Source organism: Pollicipes pollicipes, unplaced genomic scaffold, assembly GCF_011947565.3.
Source record: "Pollicipes pollicipes isolate AB1234 unplaced genomic scaffold, Ppol_2.1 Scaffold_7262;HRSCAF=8765_pilon_pilon_pilon, whole genome shotgun sequence".
Classification (NCBI taxonomy): Eukaryota; Metazoa; Arthropoda; class Thecostraca; order Pollicipedomorpha; family Pollicipedidae; genus Pollicipes; species Pollicipes pollicipes.
The window spans coordinates 4,677,975-4,683,222 of NW_023597055.1; positions in this window are offsets into that span (position 1 = coordinate 4,677,975).

Here is a 5,248-nt window from a genome sequence, read left to right on the forward strand (position 1 = left end):
CATGGAAGCTTGCAGTCACTTGTGTCTGTGACTGCTGAGAGCATTTTGAATTCGAAAGGACTTTCCATGACAGTCACCGGCAAACGAAGTTTTGTTGGCAGGTGCAATGCAAGGCAAATACACAATGATTTCAGTGAATTTGGGGTTATTATGATGAACAGCAGTTTCCAAAATCTGCAGACATTCCGCTAACGAGCCTTGAGCTCATGCCAAAAATAATTTTTTCCCTCAAAAAATTATCTTATCTTTTGTACCAAACGTGGATGCTTACATCGTATAGACTAGACTAATGTTCCATTCTCAAAGTGTGGCATATGTTTGTAAGCTCTCATTGTGGTAGGGCTGCATCAAACAGCTGGAATTTGGGCAGCTTTCTGACATGGTTAAGGGATATGCTTGCTATTCATTTTTGTACCACCTTTGAGGAACCCCAATGGGTTATTTTCATGTTGCTGTGTCACGTAAGCCCTTCCAAATGTGAGAACAAAAAGTTGAGTATAGGTACAATCACTCAAGTGAATTGCAACTGAACTGAACTCATCTTAATGGTAGGTTAGGTTAGGTTAGGTTAGGTTAGGTAGTTAGGTTAGGTTAGGTTAGGTAGGTTAGGTTAGGTTAGGTTAGGTTAGTTAGGTTAGGTTAGGCTAGGTTAGGTTAGGTTAGGTTGCAATTCAGTTGCAACCTACTGGAATTGCAAACTCAACTGAACCTACGAACAAGCGGAATATAGGTACAACCACTGATCTGCTCAGCCTTCGCCAACTGTTTTGAAAGATGGTTACCCTGAGTAGTGCATTCCTGAAATTCCCGATCATGAAAAGCAAGGATGGAGAAGTCTCACGTACGATTCAAGTTCTGGATGGTTACTTGACAACACTCTAAGAGTTGGTTCCTTGCGGGAATCTCAAGTGAATCCTGAGCTGTGTCTTTGTTCTTGCTTGCATGATCTCTTATAGTGTCCAAGGCTGAATCTGGGTTCTTTGCATGGAGCTTTTGACGTTTTTGTTATAGGCCGGATCTCCTGGTTCTGTCGGAATCTGTCGACATAATACCAGGGTGAATCGTAGTTTTCTTATTCCTAAACGGACCTAGTCGAACGCGTCACCACTGAGTGCAGTCCTCCCCGATTTGGATGCCTCCACGGCAGGATGTTCCTTTGCGAATGCGTTCGCAATCCATGCAGGGTTGGAAACAGCCTCCCATGTACCTGGCATGGTGGATGAACAAAATGGACACTTCGGCGACTATATGGCGCGCAAGAGTGGCGAGAATGCAAAGCAAAATTCAACAAAACATCCAACCCCAGACCGACACAAAACAAGCTTAATGTACACTTGCATGCTCCGACGGACGCTAGGTAGCGTGAGCTGTTTCAGAAGCAAACATGTCCGAAACAATGCGTCGTTTACTATATGACAAAAATGACGTCCACGAAAGGCTGTCCAATTTCGAATGCTTTCATTCAACCCGGAGAAGTAAAGAGGCGACGCAACATGCTACAAAACCGATACTTTGTCAGTGCTGAGGTCACAAGATAAGCAATAGCAGCAGCCATAAGTATTCTAATATCAACCAGGTGGTATAGATAGCATAGATAAGCCAGGAACTTAATAAATCATGTTACCAAACGACCGGTATTAGATTATGGCGAGTGGCGGCGTGCTTTTCCAATGGCCCTCACAATGTACTTGGATGGCACTGTGGGAGAAGCGACGACAGGCTCTCTCAAACCGCGCATCCTGTTTTCCCCTACAAGTTATGAAAAGCAAATGCGATAGTAATGGAAATGAGCTTGACCGAAAGCACATGTTTGCTCCTCGATGTATGAGGAAGGTGGGGAGGGATTTCGACAGAGCATCTGGATTCGGCATCTTGCTGCGAAAGCACAATTTGTCCTAAAAGGTCATTAGGCGCACAACACACACACCACACAACAAACACACACACACACACACACCCCACACACACACACCACACACACACACACACCAACACACGCATACACACATACACAGACACACATACACATATATCTTTCTCTTTGGTATATATATATATATATATATATATATATACTAATATACACATATGTTGAAATGTTTTGGCAGAAATCCTTTCTCGATGCATGTTTCAATTAAAAATCACTGCTTGACTCAGCGTGACGAGCTTTTGACGCATCGGTTCTAGTTGCCTCCCCGGGCTTTGACTGGGATTTCGTTTAGGAATCACCAATATATCATATATATATATATATATATATATATATATTATATATATATTATATATATATATATATTATGCAGTGCAATATTTGCAATGTTCCCGGAATGAGCTTCTCTGTATGCCATTCAGGACTGGTCATCTTCTCTGTATGTCTGTTTGTCATAGCACGCATGACATGTGTGTGTTAGATACAAGGTTTTATAACTAGTATTGCACGCATGAAAAAACCCTATCAGAAGCGTGGACTTGTGGATTGATGAATTAAACTGCACCGTTCGAGGTGGGTTAGGTGCAACCTCCACTGGCATGAATATGAAACGCATTAAAACGACGAGGCTTGGAAAAACTCATGTGAAGATAAAGGTTCGAGTAGTGCCTGGTCACCAACAAGATGTTTGTCAAATTCTGCATCATCTTTTTTGCTCAATATGTCCATAGATCGCAGATTTAAGACAGCATATGGCACTCAAGGGTACTTGACGAGGAATCATGGTATGTGTGAGCTTGTCATGGATGGAGATAGAACACGCCGAGAGTCTCAAGATCCCCCATGCGTAATTAAAACGCCGTCAGTTTGCTTCCCACCGGTGGCAAACGGCCGGCAAGCGACCATGACATTATGAGCTGCAAGGCATCACCAATAGAGAGTTCTCGAAGCTTCTTATCCGGGAAAAAAAAAAAATGTTCTAGAGCTTCCTAAAACTGGGAACAAAAATGGCCGCCCGCCACGAGGGCGCGGCACCGCCCGGCACCAGCCACCAGTGGCGCGCCGGAGCGGCAGCCGGGCCGCCAGCTACGCCTCAGAGAGGGGCCCGGACCGACCGCCATGCCACGCCTCAGAGAGGGGCCGGACCGGCAGCGCCGGCACGCCGTCGTCACCCGACGCCCATCTTTTTGAAACAGTGGTGATCTCATGACGAGCGCAGACGCACCTGAGCGTGAGGAGGGCGGTGACAGCGGCGGTGGTGCGGGTCAGGCCGCCGTCGGTGCCGGCCCGACGACCGCTAACCATCGGAGCAGTGGGAACGGCCCGACGACCGCTGACCGTCGGAACAGTGGGAACGGACCGACGACCGTTGACCGTCGGAGCAGTGGGAACGGCCCGGCGACCGCTGACCGTCGGAACAGTGGGAACGGCCCGACGACTGCTGACCATCGTAGCAGTGGGAACGGCCCGACGACCGTTAACCATCGGAACAGTGGGAACGGCCAGACGACCGCTGACCGTCGGAACGGTGGGAACGGACCGACGACTGCTGACCATCGGAGCAGTGAGAACGGCCCGACGACCGCTGACCGTCGGAACAGTGGGAACGGCCCGACGACCGCTGACCGTCGGAACAGTGGGAACGGCCCGACGACCGCTGACCATCGGAACAGTGGGAACGGCCCGACGACTGCTGACCACCACAACAATTGGATGCGAGCCAGCAGCCCGGCCGCCAGTGCCGATCCAAGCACTGGGCGCGGCGCGATGACCGACGCGGCCCCCGCCGGCGGGGCACGCGGCCGCAAGCGAGGACTGGTCATGCAGGTGAGAGCCAGGTGTCTTGGCACGGTGTCGCAGGTACTGCATTACGTTGCATTGGTACATGATGGGGACGTCACTGAGCAGCTGGTCAAAGGACCGCCCGTGAAAAAGTGCGGAGAGCGTGGGTGAGAGGCTAATGTTGTTTCATTGTTATCCTCGGTGATCGGCGAATAGCTATTGATGCCAAGAAGCCGAAGAAGTCGTGAATGCGTCGTCACTTGACCAAAAAATAAATTTTCATTTATTTTAGCAGGCAGTTCAATTTTGATTTTCCTGCGCTGGCAGCTTTGTCGAGCCCTCAATGGCACCAGGATGAACGCCGCCAGTCACCTCGGCAGTCAGCAGCCACATGCTCCGAGAGATGGCGCCCTTTTCAGTCAGGGCTAAAGCACCATACGTTGGGGAGCACATGTGTAAATTGAATAAAAACGCTTTTTGCTTGCTCTTTGTCCGTTTGCTGACACTGGGAACTACATGTTGAAAGAGAACCCGGCCGATTTAGAGGCGAATTGTCGACTCACTAGAGATGAACGTGAATTCTTGAGCGTGTGTATCAGCACGATAGAGAGCATGTGCTCCACCCGCCCTAGAATTTATACGTTGGTCCTTTCACGCCAAATCAGCCAACCGATAACTCCCGACCCCGTGGCATTTGGACGAAAGATTGGCTAGAAAAATAAAACAAATTTTATTTACACAAACAAACATACAAATAAAATATATCTCAAGTTAACTTCTGTTTTCTGTCCTGGTTGCAAAGTAAGAATAGCAATGAAACGAAGAAAACCCTGCCACTTGTTATCAAATAAGCTATATCCGTGGATTTTGGGGGAGATCACGATAAGATGGGCTTTTGTCAACCTTGTGTTCCCCTTGGCAAGGCTCTGGCTTCGCCCCGGCCTATACACAAAAGCAGATCAAGTCGCCTACTTGAATGATGGGCAAGAAAATGTCCGTTGGGGCCCATTGCATACCTAACGTAGGCAGCTTCCCGAAGTTTTTTCTGCGATGTTGTGGTGTAAGGGAGGACAGATCAGAAAAAAACATGCTGCTGCAGGTGTTTTTCCATATGTTTTACAAACCAATTAGCAGTAATGCTGATCCGGAAATATGCAACAAAGCACCCATACGATCAGTTCGCGGTCAGTCATGCGGGAGACACTCGGCCCAGGGCAGTGGCCGCCGACAGCGGACGGTAGGAGGGCCCAGGTAAGGAATATATGACAGAAGGGTCTCCATTTTGTGCCTTGATTTTTAAAGAAGAATTTCCAGTTGTATGGGTTTTGTCACACTGCTTTTGACGGTTTCAAGTTTCCGAATTTCCTTCTGTCTAAAATGCTGCGACAAGTCTTATCCCTTGAAAATCAGCCAGTGAAATGAAGGCGCATACAAAATTTGTCGCACTGTGAGCCATCGATTCGCTTTCAAAATTTTCACCAACCTATGTCCAGGCGGTATTTTGGCATTTACCCTGTGTAGGCAGATGCCTCCTCA